A 16,009-nucleotide genomic window follows, 5' to 3' on the forward strand; every position below is an offset into this window, starting at 1 on the left:
TATAACGAGAAAAGAAAATTGTTTTTTCGTAGTAGTTAAATATACTTTAGTTAACCTTAAATAACTAAATTACGTTTTTTCTAATCAAAAAGCTGTACCGTTTTCTTTTTCTTTAGCCACACTGTTCTAGGGGTAACTTGCTTATACATTTCCCCTCGTATGTATATCATTAAATATTAGATTATATTCATACGCATATCTTATGATCTCTTATAGTAATTAAATTAATCTATTTGAAGAATTTTTGAGATATATTCTAAGCAATATACCTTAATTTTAGCTAATGAAAAGGCTATATAGAACGTAGGCTATGGTGGAGGTCTCTGATTGGATAAAGCAATTCTTTAAACCAGGGGGACAACTTGTTGAGAATTTGTCCCCAAATCCAGGAATTTCTAGAGGTTTTAGGGGACATCTAGATTGGGAATTCTTATACATCTGGTAGCTGTAAACACTACCTAAATACTCATGAATAATTCAGTCTTCAATAAGATTAAATTCTATTATTATTTGATTAATATATCTTTCAGAGCACAAACTGAAATCAGAACACAAATTGATTATTAAAAAATGAATTTTACTGTTTGTGGTTTCACAAATACCATAGTTAAAAGTAAATACAGAATGTATTATAATCGTAGAAGATACAGGAGTACATAGTACAGTATTTAGTGGGCTACAGGTTCCAATATTTATTGGGGACTACCTGGAGAAAATTACTTCTGGATTAGGGAACTTTTAGGGGCCGTCTAGGGATGTTCCTGACAGCGTAGACAGTAGAAGAAGGTTCATTCCTCTCCCAGACACAGGGAGAGGAAGAAGGAATTGTATTTTAACTTGTGATTGTGTGAATAATGAAGGATTTACTAGGTAAGGAGGGACACACTTTACAAGGTTTATTTCTTTTTATTATGTTCTCGCTGTTGTTGTATTACTTGAAATACTTTTGATTCTAATATAGGTGTTGTAGGTTTCCATGATTGATAGTTAACCATAGAATTTCTGTAAGGGTCTTTTAATGGCGAAGAAATTTTCATGAAAAGACATTTCTCGAAATGCTCTTTTTAGCATGTGGTGGTGATTCAATAGTCAGTGAAAATGTGAAAAGATATTAGATGAGTTTTTTTTCTAGATGTGACTTTTAACTTTTCGATTAACAATAGGACGGTGTATAACTAGCTGTTTGGCTTGAGTTCCAAATGGGGACACTGTAATCACCAATAACACAATTCCCTTTCTTTAGGGAACATCCATTGTCTTGCTTCATTAGTTTAAAAGTCCTTGTCCAGCCATGCCCACTAATTAGTCTCTCTCTCTCTCTCTCTCTCTCTCTCTCTCTCTCTCTCTTGCCCACACTTTTAATTCTTAATTAAGCACTGGAAGGTTCCACACAAGTAGATCTCTCTCTCTCTCTCTCTCTCTCTCTCTCTCTCTCTCTCTCTGTCCACACTTTTAATTCTTTTAATACATTGAAATTAAGTTTAAATTAAATGTCCTGATAAAAGCCCAAGTAGAAACACGGCTTTTTGTTTAGATTTTTAATAAAATATTTCTGGGTAAACCTTTATAGAAACGATTTATTTTGATAGCAACCCTATTTTTTTCTCATCCATTAGTGGACCTATAATTGCCTAATTACCTCATTAGTAATGACCAATTAACTCTTACTGTAAGGGGGGTGTGGTTGCTTGCCTATTTTTTGACTAACCAGACAGAACTGGTTTTCTGCATATTTGTTCTTCGTTTAAGAGGACTCTCCTACTCGTTGTCAGTGAATATTTAAGAAATCTGTTTTAATCTGAAAATGGGAAGCCTTATTTAGTAATTAAATACTAAGTCTTCGTCTAGCATCAAGGTAAAAAGTTGAATTTATTTTGGGGGAATTAATAATGAAAGGAAATTGCTGGCTACAGTATCATTTTGCTTTTAACTTTAAAAGCTGGTTAGAAAGGATCAGTGTTTCTGTTTTTTAACAATTATAAAATTAGTGAAGATGCTACAGCAATTGTAATTTTAATCTAACATTCGAAATTGTGGTAAAGAACTTCTCAAAATGAGTGAGCATTGGTTGTGACATATTTCAAATTATAATATTTTACAAACCAAATTCAAAAATACGTCTTTGTTAAATCATACTCGCGTTTCTAGGTGACATAGGCACTTGCATGAGTTGCTAATCTAGCAATAATCTAGACTTTTCTTAAATATCATTATTAATATATCTTGTGTATGAGTAATATTTTTTATTTTTGTATGTAGTGAGAATCTGTTTATCCAGCGACTATAAATGGCTTCTCGTGCAGTGAGGCCCATACATGAGCTTTACTTAAAGGTCTGTTTTTCTGATATATGTTCTTGATATCACACCATTCTTCATTATCAGTTATTCGTGTACATTTTAAGGTATTTAGCATATCACACAACACATTTGTTTATTGGCAAATGCTTTAGTTTTGAAACTGAGGTCATATTTTAGTATTTATTTACTTGTAGATATTTACTATTGGTTTTCATGTGTTGGTAACTTAGGAGGAATTTTTTGTGAAATTCTGATATTTATGACAAAGTATTCTTGGAAAAGCATTTACTGATACACCTTATTTTGTATGAAGCTACTATCAATCATTTTTCTTATAATTCACTAGTGGTCAGGCTTACTCAGTTGCTTAGAGTTAGAGTTCTCTTGCTTGAGGGTACAGTCGGGGGGCACTTTTCTATCTGGTTTCTCTTTCTCTTGTTTTGTTAAAGTTTTTATAGTTTATGTAGGAAATATTTATTTAGATGATGTTGCTGTTCTTGAAATAATTTATTTTTCCTTGTTTCCTCTCCTCACTGGGCTATTTTCCCTGTTGGGTCCACTGGGTTTATAGCATCCTGCTTTTCCAACTAGGGTTGTAGCTTAGCAAGTGATGATGATAATAATAATAATAATAATAATAATAATAATAATAATAATGATAATAATAATAATAATAATAATAATAATTGGTTAATGACTAAACAATTAACTGGTTTTTCAACCAGTAAGGCAAAAAGTGGTTTTCAGCATATTTGCTCTTCGTAAAGATCATGTTGTTATTGTTGTTGTTATCCAACTAAGTACAAATTTAACAGTGCACAGATACTGGGATACTTAATGAATTGAATTTTCACATTTAGCAATGTAGTGCAAAACTAAATAAAAGTGTTTCATATAAGTATTGCTTCCACAGCTATAGAATGTAGGTCATTGTGACACCCTGCAGTAGTGTTACTCTTTATTTGAAATTATGGTTAAGGAAGAAAATTCTAAAGTATTTGTCTATATTGAATAATGTTTGTGTTTTCCAAGAGATGTAGGCTCTCTTGAGATGTGTTGCTCATCTTTCTATATTCGTAGTATTTCTTATAACATAAATTGTCTCGTTTATAATAATGTATATTTTTGTACTTAAGTTTGGTTACTGTAAAGAGCTTACAGTATAGTTTGGCCAATAGGTGAACTTTTAATGCTTTTAGATTTTGAATTTATTACCATTTTATTTTAATTGAGATATTTACTATAATTTCTCCCATGTTGGTTGCAAAATCGTATTAGGTTAGCAAGAATTTATCAATAAATTCAAACTGGTTTGTGTTTGGGTGGAGAGAGAAGTAACATTGATCAGCACCAAAAGGTTAATTAGGAATATTATTATTAAATTCATACCTCAGTTGAGTCCTTTCTTAACATTTACATCAATGATAATCTATTTTTGCCTTTTCGTAGCTTAAGGACAAATTGTCCTCAAATAAATCAGGGAAATATAATTAGCTGTATCTTCGGTCAAGTGAGTTCAATTGTCTTAACGCTGTGTCTAGGTTACGTAAGAAAAGGTTTTGATGAGAACCAGACTTCTAGGAGCCTGGTATGGACCATGTTTTCAATTATTAGGATCTTTGTGACTTTAGGATTTAATCATATATTTGTTTAATAGGGCTCGAATAAATGTGATTGTTCTAACCGCTTTTGTGTTGGCTGTTTTACAAGTAGCTTTGCTTGGCTTGTGAACGTGGCCCTTCAGTGTAGAGCAGTGATAGGCCTGGAATTTCTACTTAACAGATTCTCTCTCTCTCTCTCTCTCTCTCTCTCTCTCTCTCTCTCTCTCTCTCTGTCAGAAAATAATTGCTAAAACACTGGAAGCTTATTCAGTCCGCCAAACCTATTCAAAAAACACGATTTTATTTTTCCAAAAAAATTACCATCGCTGTTCTAATTCTTTTACATGAAATAATAATATTAGTTAAATTGTTCATAGTGCAGTCAACAGACAACTGTAATCACCTCATTAGTTAGGGAAAAAACTCTTATTATAAGTACTATTGGTTCCTCATCTGTGTCTTCGGTTTATCAAGCAAAGGTTGTTAACCGCAGTTTAGCTCAAGGTAGGAAGACGGAGAAAAACACGTCTTCGGTGTTAACCTAATTTTAAAGATAATTGTTTTAAATTGCCAACATCATTGATTTGTGAAGCAAAACTGGTTAGAAATAATAAATGAGTTTCTTCAGTACACAAAATCTTGGTTAATGATATGTGAACTACGAAATTTGTGTCCATGATTCAAACCAGGACCCAGTTCTTCTAAGTGTGTGTCCTTCTTGATTTAAACGAGTTGTTCTTCTGGTTAGGCACTTATATTTTCATTTTCACCATTCAGCGGAGACTTGTTTTTTAGTCTCTTGAGAGTTAAATTGTGTACCATCTCATAGAGGGAATTGGGAGCCAAATTTTGTCGAATTTATTCATGTAACTTATTGAGAAAAAAAATATTTTATGTATGTACGTAATTATTTGTAACCTTTTGGTTTATTTATTTACTAAGCGTATTAGATCGAAGCAAATATACATAGTTTGCTTAACCATATTGATGTATTAGGTTACTTTGCATTAAAGGCTGTTTCCTGGTTCTATCACACACAGGGGAAACCTTCGCTCTAAAGGACCTACAAATAACTTGGGTATTTAGAGTATCACATATCGTATTCCGTGTTTATTATCAAATTCACATATCGAAGCACTCAGGAAACGAAAAAAAAAGTCTTTATATCTTCAGTCTTTCGATTGTCTAGTGGGAGCTAATTGTATAGTCATGGGGCTGCATATTTGAAAGCTATAACAGTATAGTTTGGCCAATAGGTGAACTTTTAATGCTTTCGTTTTAAAACCTGAGTTACGATTTGGGTTTTGTAATTATTTTAGTTTTATTTTCATTGAGATATTAAATATTATTCTATTATTTTCCCTATGTTCATTGCAGAATCGTAGTAGGTAAAAAAGAAAATTTCTCACTAAATTCAATGACCCACACTAAAGACTTATCTTTTTAGAAAGTGTTATAATAGTGACCTGAAAACTATTAAGCCTGAATACAAATGCTAGCGAAATAACTGATAATGATACAGAGCAAAATATTAACTGGGAAGAAATTATTTTTCACCCACCAAGGCCCGCCTGAACAGACCTTCAGTGTCTGATGGAGGGCGAGAAATAAACCCGTAAAAGTAAGTAAGTGGGAATCTATATCTATATAGGTCCCATGTCAAGGACGTGGGCTGTCAATTGCCTCCACCTGGTCCTGTCTCTAACTCTGTATGATTTTAATTTGTCCAGCTGTTACATTCTCAGTTATTTCCTCCAGTAAGCTGTCAAGAAACTGTTTCCTTTGCCGACCTCTTGCTCTTCTCCCCATTATCTATCTTTCCCTAAGGCACACAATTTCGATCTTTTCTCTTCTTATTACATGTCCCAGAAATTTCATCTAAGTCCTTATCAAATTTAGAAGTGATCTCTCTCTCTCTCTCTCTCTCTCTCTCTCTCTCTCTCTCTCTCTTAGTCTATGGGACCTTGAACATTCTTCTGTAAAACCACAATTCAACTGCATTTATTTCCCTTTTCAAGTTCTTGTTTAATGTCCACTTTTCTAAACGTCATGCAGGGATGTTTCCAATATGCCACTTCAACCAATCTTGATAATCATTCTTTCCTATTACCACAAACTGAAGTTTTATTTTCATTTATTTGTAGTTTTGTCAATCGTTCCCTATCACTTTTTTTAGAATCTCAACTTTATCATTTGTGTCATGGAGAAGTATGATTGTGTATAAACATAAAGTTTGACCTCACTTCAATTCCCTGTAATAGTTTTGATAGATCAATACTAAAGATACAAAATAAATTAGTATTGGGTCTAATACACGCCATTGTGGCACCTCTGCTTAATGGCTCGCGTTATGAGTAAGAATTTCCAATTCGTACACAATAGCTTCTATTAACCTGTGAATCGTAACAGAGTTTCATGTTATTGGAGTCAAGATGTACATATACTGTAAGTTCTAGAGCCTTCAAATATGCTGACCTAAGATTTATATAACAAGCTCCCACTAGATATCAGAAAGAAATGAAGATATTAAGGCTTTCGATACTTTATGTGCTTCGATGATGTGGACTGGAAAATGATCGCTCTCTCTCTCTCTCTCTCTCTCTCTCTCTCTCTCTCTCTCTCTCTCTTGTAGGTCCTGTAATGTTATATTTGTGTGATAGGACCAGGAAAACAACTCCCAAAGTTGAGTACTCAATCTTAGATATTGAAAAGCGCAACACTTGTGTCAAAAGTAGCATGTAGAATGAACTCAGGATGCCACCTTTGTTCTCATCCACAATTACCAGTAAATCATGTTTACATCACTGCATATAGTTGTCACCGTAGATAATTGTCTATATTCTGGCTGCTTATCCAGCAATGTTTAAATCTTTCACGAATGGCTAACCAGTAGTTTAATAATGACCTATTCTAGCACTTTCTGGCCTGAAGGATATACTGAAATAGATTTATATTTACTTAAAGTCCTGCTACTCGAGAGCACTTTTCAGAACAGCTGTGGCCACAGCTACTTTCTCACTTTTTGGATATTTATATTCGTCAATAATAGTATTTAGTATTCCTGCAATACTATAAAAGTATTCTACGCCAATTACTTTAGATATTACCATAATATAAATGACACGATTTGATTTTTAGCCCCCTTCAAAATCCTAATGACTTCATCATTAAAACTTTTATCCTATTTGTGGGTCTGATTCTGAATGTCCGCAAAAGATCCAATTGTAATTTTTATTTTGCTTTTAAGGCAAAACCTTAAATCGTTGAAATCGCTTCCAGGTGAATCAATTTAATGCAAAAACTCTATTGACAGCATCTGAAACGTTACAATCGCTTCCAGATGAATAAAATTAATGCAAGAACACTATTGAGACAGCATCATAAACGTTATAAAATCGCTTTCAGAAAAAAAAATTAATGCAAAAACTCTATCGAGACAGCATCTGAAATGTTAAAATCACTTCCAAATGAATAAAATTGATGCAAAAACTATTGAGACAGCATGTGAAAGGTTAAAAAATGATTCCAGATGAATAAAATTAATGCAAAAACACTATCGAGACAGCATCTGAAACGTTAAAATCGCTTCCAGATGAATCAATTCAATGCAAAAACTCTATTAAGACAGCATCATAAACGTTAAAATCGCTTTCAGATAAAAAAAAAATTAATGCAAAAACTCTATCGAGACAGCATCTGAAACGTTAAAATCGCTTCCAGATGAAAAATCAATGCAAAAACTCAATTGAGACAGCATCTGAAACGTAGAGGTGTTAGCTAGCTACATTTAGAGGACTATGGAACGGAGGGGACACTTGCCTTAGCTAGGCACTGCGCATCATAAGGAACTGGCTATCCTTTGAGGAATCTAGCCAATGAATCCTTTATGGATTTAGTCAGTCAATATCTGGCGAAATCTAGCCGAGGCCCTTTGCGTCAGTAAGCATAGGAGATGATGATGATAATGATATAACTTATCAATAGCCGTTGCTGTTTCTTCCATCTTAATGGGCCCTTTATAGTTGTGCATTCCACACTTTCTCTCTTCAAATCTCCCCCATCGAAACAAGTCCAGTGAAGTCTATTCTTATCAAATCCATCTATTTTGAATATGCCTCTAAACATCCATAAGTATGTTGAGTATATTTGTAATTCGTATCTCATAAATTCAGTATCACTGGAATTCATTTAGGTAAGATATTCATTGGGTAATTTTTTCTACAATCCCTTCAAGAAATCTTGGATTAAATCATATAATTCAGTTACTCTTGCCACGATATTTTCGAGTTTTTTAGTCTATTTCAAAGAACGAATTTTTTTTAGTTTGATTTTAAGGAAAACAGATCAAGGTTAAAGAATTTTTATCCTTTCCTTATCCAGAAAACCCAAGATTGCATGTAAGGTATAAATGAAGTGACTCGACTATCCGAAGCGATTTTACGTTTTCTGTTACTTGAGTTTTCTGAAGAAGGTAGTCTTTAAATACGAGTTGATGATAGGTTTGTTATGGTTGCATTAACCTACCTCTCTCTCTCTCTCTCTCTCTCTCTCTCTCTCTCTCTCTCTCTCTTACCTCATTAAGTGAGCTCAACATAACTCGATCGTTTGCCAATAATTTCCTTTCAAGATTTTTAGTATTTCAGTCAAGCTGATCTTGATATTCATCATAATATTAGTTTTCATGAGTTCAAAATTCCAACATACGATTGTTAATACAGTTCTCGCTTTCATAGGTGGCCGTTATAGGTTAAGGAGTTAGTTAATGAGATGGTTAATTTGATAGTTTTTAGTTAGCTGGGAATGCAAGAGCCCGTGGTCTACGGAAGATGGGGGAATAATAGTTGAACCGAGCCAGACGGTCTAGAAAACTCGAGAGAGAGAGAGAGAGGAGGAGAGAGAGAGAGAGAGAGAGAAATTGTCCCTTCGAAAGCAAAATAATGCAAAATTTCATGATTTTGTCCTGGAAGTAAATCCTAAAAAACAGTTTGCAGTCCTCGAACCCTTCCCCATATTGAACACTTTGAGAGAGAGAGAGAGAGAGAGAGAGAGAGAGAGAGAGAGAGAGAGAGAGAGTGGTCCCTTCGAAAGCAAAATAATGCAAAATTTCATGATTTTGTCCTGGAAGTAAATTAAAAAAACACAGTTTGCAGTCCTTGAACCCTTCCCCATATTGAACACAGAGAGAGAGAGAGAGAGAGAGAGAGAGAGATGGATGGTCTCTTCGAAAGCTAGATAATGCAACTTTTCATGATTTTGTACTGGAATTAAATCCAAAAAAGCAGTTAGCAGTCCTCAAACCCTTCCTCATATTCAACACTTAGAGAGAGAGAGAGAGAGAGAGAGAGAGAGAGAGAGAGGAATGTTAAATGTCCTTTATATTAGTTTGGGAGCAACATTAGCGAGGTATTTTTGGATGTTGACCTGAATTTTAAACCCGTGTATTTATTGCCAATTCGTCTCCATATATTCAGTATTAATACCATATTCTCTCCCATGATTGTTTAATATAGCCTTATTTACGTTTTCGTTCGTATTTCACAAATCTAATCCCTAACACTTAAAATTTCGATGTTTTATGTAGCTTATACTTCCATTTAACTCATTGGGAGTTTATGTATAGAGCTTTTTAAACAAGATTTTATTCCTGCTACTTAGGATACAATTTGATACTTATCAAATTTTTATATACGAGGTAACTATTGACAATGAACTTTCTAGAAATTGCAGAGCCTTGCACCTTGTGATCAACGAGGTACAGGAAACCTGCTTGTTGTTGTAATAGTAAAAAAGTTATAAAATGATAAAGTAACTTTAAAGTTTTATTTTGGGAAATGAGTTTCCTAATGCATTTGCTTCCCAATTTTTGTATTTCTAATAATCATTTACTTACGAATGCTGTAACAAAGCTCTCTCTCTCTCTCTCTCTCTCTCTCTCTCTCTCTCTCTCTCTCTATATATATATATATATATATATATCTTAATACAATAAATGTTATTGTATATGGAATGACTGATTATATTAATGGATAAAATTACCAGAATATTAATTCATTTCATTTTTCGGAAGTTGGACACACTAGTCAAGAAGATAGAAGATGAGAATCTTTCGGGTCCATATCTCAAATGTCCCTTCTGAAGACCACAAGACTCTAGAGCAAGATAATGATAATGATCATGCAGTTGCCATATCCTAAGGTTGGGCAATAATGTCTCACCATTCCTCTCTCTTTCCGTTCTTTCTGCTGCAACCAAGCTGTAGATATACACTGTATTAATTATAGGTAAGTGGTTAACTAAACAAGATATTTATTGAGTGTGTGAGAACATTAAAAGTCGAACCTTCCTGCTTTTTAGGCTGTTGAAGTATCATTCAGTCTTAAATAACTTTTTAATTCTAAATTTCATGATGTTTTGGTTAAATTCTTCCTGCCAGTCCCAAATGTACTATTATTATTATTATTATTATTATTATTATTATTATTATTATTATTATTATTATTAGCTAAGCTACAACCATAGTTGGAAAAGCTAGATGCTATAATCACAAGGGCTCCAACAGGGAAAAATAGTCCAGTGAGGAAAGGCAATATAAGAATAAACGATATAAGTAGTAATAAACACTTAAAATAAAATATTTTAAAAACTAACATCATTAAAACAGGTTTTATTGTTGCATTCTGTGGTCTCTCTACTAATAAGATATATTAATTTGCTTCTAGTATAGAAAATTCTATTCCAACTTCATCCTGGCTTATGTCTCGTCTCCTATTTTCACAGACATCTCAATAAGTACTTCCCAAAATATCAACACGGTCACTTTTTTACGTTTAATAACTTTATCCAAACATTTTTCACTGTTCTCAGTTTATAAAATTACCCTCTCAATATGTAACTAACTCCCACTACTTACATAAGGCCACTTGTATTAATTTTTAATCTTGTCTTCATTGCACTTTTTTAAGCAATACAACTTAAATGTTCTTCCTTTTACCATACTGTTCCTCCTTTCTTTCTTTCTGTCTTTCTTTCTTCCTTCTCCTTTCTTTCTTCATTCCTTCTCCTTTCTTTCTTCATTCCTTCTCCTTTCTTTCTTCATTCCTTCTCCTTTCTTCCTTCCTTCCTTCCTTTTTTTCTTCCTTTTTTTCTTCCTTTCTTCTTTCCTTCCTTCCTTCTTCCTTCCTTCGTTCCTTTTTTTCTTCCTTTTTTTCTTCCTTTCTTCCTTCCTTCCTCCCTCCCTTCATTCCTCCCTCCCTTCCTTCCCTCCTCCCTTCCTTCCCTCCTCCCTTCCTTCCCTCCTCCCTTCCTTCCCTCCTCCCTTCTTTCCTTCCTTCCTTCCCGTCTCCATGATTTTCATCATTTCTGTTTACAAAACTTGACCAAAAGCACTTAGTCTTTTTAACTGAGCCTTTAACACCATACAACTTTGACTGTGTGTATAATAAAATATCTGATCCTGTCTCTTCTCGTCACTCTGCACATCCATTTCAACATTCATATTTCTACCATTTCCATTTTTCTATCTTGGGCCTTCGAAATCGCTAGTGTGTCAGTCTCCCAAAACCATTGCAGATATAATGTCACTTTTATAAAACATTCCTTTAAACCTTTGCACTGATTCCCTTCTCTTTGTATAGTTAATTTCTGAGTTCATATATCTATTTGCTAATTTGTTTCTAGATACTTAAATGGTTTTGACATATCAAATTAATTACATTTTGTTAATTGGTGATAGCGGGGTCTTGATAGATGAAGAAAATCAGTAATTAGCAATCCATTGTATTATATGAATATTAAACGTAAACTTTAAGGGCTGTTCTCTCTCTCTCTCTCTCTCTCCTCTCTCTCTCTCTCTCTCTCTCTCTCTCTCTCTCAGAAAATAATTGCTAAAACGCTGGAAGCTTATTCAGTCTCCAAACCTATTCGAAAACACGATTTTATTTTTCCAAAAAATACCATCACTGTTCTAATTTTTTTACATGAAATAATTATATTAGTTAAATTGTTCATAGTGCAGTTAATAGACAACTGTAATCACCTCATTAGTTATGGCATAAATCTTATTATAAGTACTATTAGATCCTCGTCTGTGTTTTCGGTTTATCAAGCAAAGGTTGTTACCTGTAGTTAAGCTATGGGCCTTGGTTAAGCTCAAGGTGGGAAGACGGAGAAACACGTCTTCGATGTTTAAAGGTTTAAAAGCCACTCATGATTGGCAGTGGCAAGGGACAGTAACATTGCCCTGTCGAGTAGACAATGCCCTAGAGATTGACCATATATACATATGACTAGCGCCCAAGCACCCTCTCCACCCAAGCTAGTTCCAAAGAGGGCCAGGCAATGGCTGCTGATGACTCAGAACTATAGGCTCCCCAAACCCCCATATCCTTAGCTCACAAAGATGGTGAGGTTGCAGCGACCAAAGGAAATTGACATGTATCTTGGTTCCAATAATTTGAAACCATCTGTAACTATTCTCATGTCAAAAAAAAAAATGTTTTTTGTACAATATATAGCAATTTTATTGGATATTTTGTACATCCGGTTCTGATAACTTGGGTCATTGTAGAAAAGACTTTATTCTAGCTTAAATAGGCAGCCAGTGTAATTCAATTAATAAAGGAGTGATCCTTTCACTGGGTGGGACAGCTTTTTATCAATTATTTCCTTATTTCCTTTCCTCACTGGGCTATTTTTCCCTGTTGAAGCCCTTGGGCTTATAGCATACTGTTTTTCTAACTAGGGTTGTAGCTTAGATAATAATAGTAATAATAATAATAATAATAATATAATCAACAGATTATTATTATTATTATTATTATTATTATTATTATTATTATTATTATTATTATTATTATTATTATTATTATTATTATTATTAGCCAAGCTACAACCCTAGTTGGAAAAAGCAAGATGCTATAAGCCCAAGGGCTCCAACAGTAGAGCAAGTTTCAATAGTGAGTCATTGTCTGTTAGCTTTACTTCTCTAATGACGTAATCATGACATCATTATAACACTACTTGGCTGAAAATAACGTGTGGACTTGTCCAGTATAGGTCAATACAAGATGGACAATCGGTTAGCGGTTGTCCAAAGTGATTTCTGTTTGCTTGTGGAAGGAGACACTCTCAACCAAGGCTATTCTTACAAGTAAAGTTTATTTGCATTTATATCGAAATATTTGATTAACAAAGTATTTTTATAATCAGCCAAAAGTTGTAAAACTGATTTAAAGGTTTTCAGAGAAAATTTAAAATGTTTAATAAGGAATTTCCCCTTTTTTCCAACAAAGATATGTTAATTCAGTTTTTCTTTATGAAGGAGAAAGCCTACGACGTTCTGAATTGACGTAATATAGTTGAGTAATTAGCTTATAGTTAGGCAATTCGTTAATTTCTTGGGAAGAATTTGGGAAGTCGTGTTGTGTAGAGATAAACCAGTATAACATTAATGATTTCTTTTGTGAGATATACATTTAGTTTTTCCATTTTTCAGATTTAAAAAAGTGTAATTTCAGATTTTCATATGTCGATAGCTGTTTAAAGTACATTCAGTTTACAATTTCATAATTTAAATAGTTCAATTTTCTCTTCCAGATGTGTATAGCTGTTTCCACGCAAACTACAAGGGCGAAAAAAGACATTTAAATTTCGTTACTTTCAACTGGAGGAAATAGAAAAACTGGAAAAATGTCCTAAGTTGAAATTAAGTCGAAATCAGGAATGGATTTTGAAACTCTTAGAGTTGAAGGTGAGTTTAAACCCAGGTCAATTTTCTAAACACTGTCACCAGTTAGGGTAAAAAGGAGTAAAATAGAGGGGCGCTCAGTAGAGTGCAGACCTCCGCCACGGATGCTTATTTCTTGACCTTTACCTTGACCTTTGAACATTACCTTTGAACATTACCTTTACCTTTTATTTTTACCTTTGACCTGAACCTTTACCTTTGACCTGAACCTTTACCTTTGACCTGAACTTTTACCTTTACCTTTGACCTTTACCTTTGATTTTGACCTTTGACCATGACCTTTAACTCTGCCCTTTACCTTTGACCTTTTACCTTTTACCTTTGATTTTTACCCTTTGACTTTGATCTTTGACTTTTACCTTTACCTTTGACCTTTACCTTGACCTTTACCTTGACCTTTATCCTTTAACCTTGACCTTGACCTGGACCTTTACCTTTGACCTTGACCTTGACCTTTACCTTTGACCTTGACCTTGACCTTTACCTTTGACCTTGACCTTGACCTTTACCTTTGACCTTTACCTTTGATTTTTACTTTTACATTTGACCTTGACATTTACCCTTTACCTTTACCTTTACCTTTGACCTTAGCTTTTACCTTTGACCTTTACCTTTGACCTTTAATGTTTACCTTTACCTTTGACTTTTTACCTTTTACCTTTGACCTTGACATTTACCTTTACCTTTGACCTTTGACCTTTACCTTTGATTTTGACCTTTGACCTTGACATTTACCTTTGATCTTTACCTTTGACCTTTACCTTTGACCTTTTACCTTTGATTTTTACTTTTACCTTTGACCTTGACATTTACCCTTTACCTTTGACCTTGGCATTTACCTTTGACTTTTGACATAGGACTTTCAAAATTGAATCCCTTCCACGCCTCAACATAAGAATTATTCCCTGAAAGTTTCACAACTGAGTAAAATTGTGGCCAGGAAGTTGTTCATTCACAAACAAACAAACAGGGACGAAAACATAACCTCCCTCCAAGTTCGTTGGCAGTGATAATTGTAATGGATAGCTGTTAATCTTAGTGAAGTCAGAAGTTAGAGAAGAAAAGGCTTTAGGGGCTAGAGTAAATACTTGGTAATGTTTACATATTTACATACGAAGTCTCTCTCTCTCTCTCTCTCTCTCTCTCTCAATATCTAGGAATATCTCTCTCTCTCTCTCTCTCTCTCTCTCTCTCTCTCAATATCTAGGAATATCTCTCTCTCTCTCTCTCTCTCAATATCTAGGAATATCTCTCTCTCTCTCTCTCTCTCAATATCTAGGAATATCTCTCTCTCTCTCTCTCTCTCAATATCTAGGAATATCTCTCTCTCTCTCTCTCTCTCTCTCTCTCTCGATATCTAGGAAAATATCTCGATGTCTAGGAATCTCTCTCTCTCTCTCTCTCTCTCTCTCTCTCTCTCGATATCTAGGAATCTCTCTCTCTCTCGATATCTAGGAATCTCTCTCTCTCTCTCTCTCTCTCTCTCGATATCTAAGAATCTCTCTCTCTCTCTCTCGATATCTAGGAATATCTCTCTCTCTCGATATCTAGGAATATCTCTCTCTCTCTCTCTCTCTCTCTCTCTCTCTCTCTCGATATCTAGGAATATCTCTCTCTCTTGATATCTGGGAATATCTCTCTCTCTCTCTCTCTCTCTCTCTCTCTCTCGATATCTAGGAATATCTCTCTTTCTCTCTCTTCTCTCTTGATTTCTAGGAATCTCTCTCTCTCTCTTTCTCTCTCTCTTGATTTCTAGGAATATCTCTCTCTCTCTCTTTCTCTCTCTCTCTTGATTTCTAGGAATATCTCTCTCTCTCTCTCTCTTGATTTCTAGGAATATCTCTCTCTCTCTCTTGATTTCTAGGAATATCTCTCTCTCTCTCTCTCTCTCTCTCTCTCTCTCTCTTTGATTTCTAGGAATATCTCTCTCTCTCTCTCTCTCTCTCTCTCTCTCTCTCTTTGATTTCTAGGAATATCTCTCTCTCTCTCTCTCTCTCTCTCTCTCTCTCTCTCGATATCTAGGAATATATCTCTCTCTCTCTCTCTCTCTCTCTCTCTCTCTCTCTCTCGATCTCTCGATATCTAGGAATATCTCTCTCTCTCGATCTCTCGATATCTAGGAATATCTCTCTCTCTCTCTCTCTCGATATCTAGGAATATCTCTCTCTCTCGATATCTAGGAATATCTCTCTCTCTCGATATCTAGGAATCTCTCTCTCGAGATATCTAGGAATCTCTCTCTCTCTCGATATCTAGGAATATCTCTCTCTCTCTCTCGATATCTAGGAATATCTCTCTCTCTCGATATCTAGGAATATCTCTCTCTCTCTCTCTCTCTTGATTTCTAGGAATCTCTCTCTCTCT

At 34.4% G+C, this 16,009-nt stretch overlaps 1 long non-coding RNA gene across 1 annotated transcript; it reads left to right on the forward strand.

Annotated features, from left to right (window-relative positions):
• Window positions 1–736: 736 nt before the first annotated feature.
• LOC137637287 (uncharacterized) lies at window positions 737–13,556 on the forward strand. The gene is made up of 3 exons (XR_011043528.1): window positions 737–870; window positions 9,968–10,181; window positions 13,495–13,556. It is a non-coding gene; the product is annotated as an uncharacterized lncRNA (long non-coding RNA).
• Window positions 13,557–16,009: the final 2,453 nt, after the last annotated feature.

This window comes from Palaemon carinicauda, unplaced genomic scaffold (assembly GCF_036898095.1).
Source record: "Palaemon carinicauda isolate YSFRI2023 unplaced genomic scaffold, ASM3689809v2 scaffold632, whole genome shotgun sequence".
Lineage (NCBI taxonomy): Eukaryota > Metazoa > Arthropoda > Malacostraca > Decapoda > Palaemonidae > Palaemon > Palaemon carinicauda.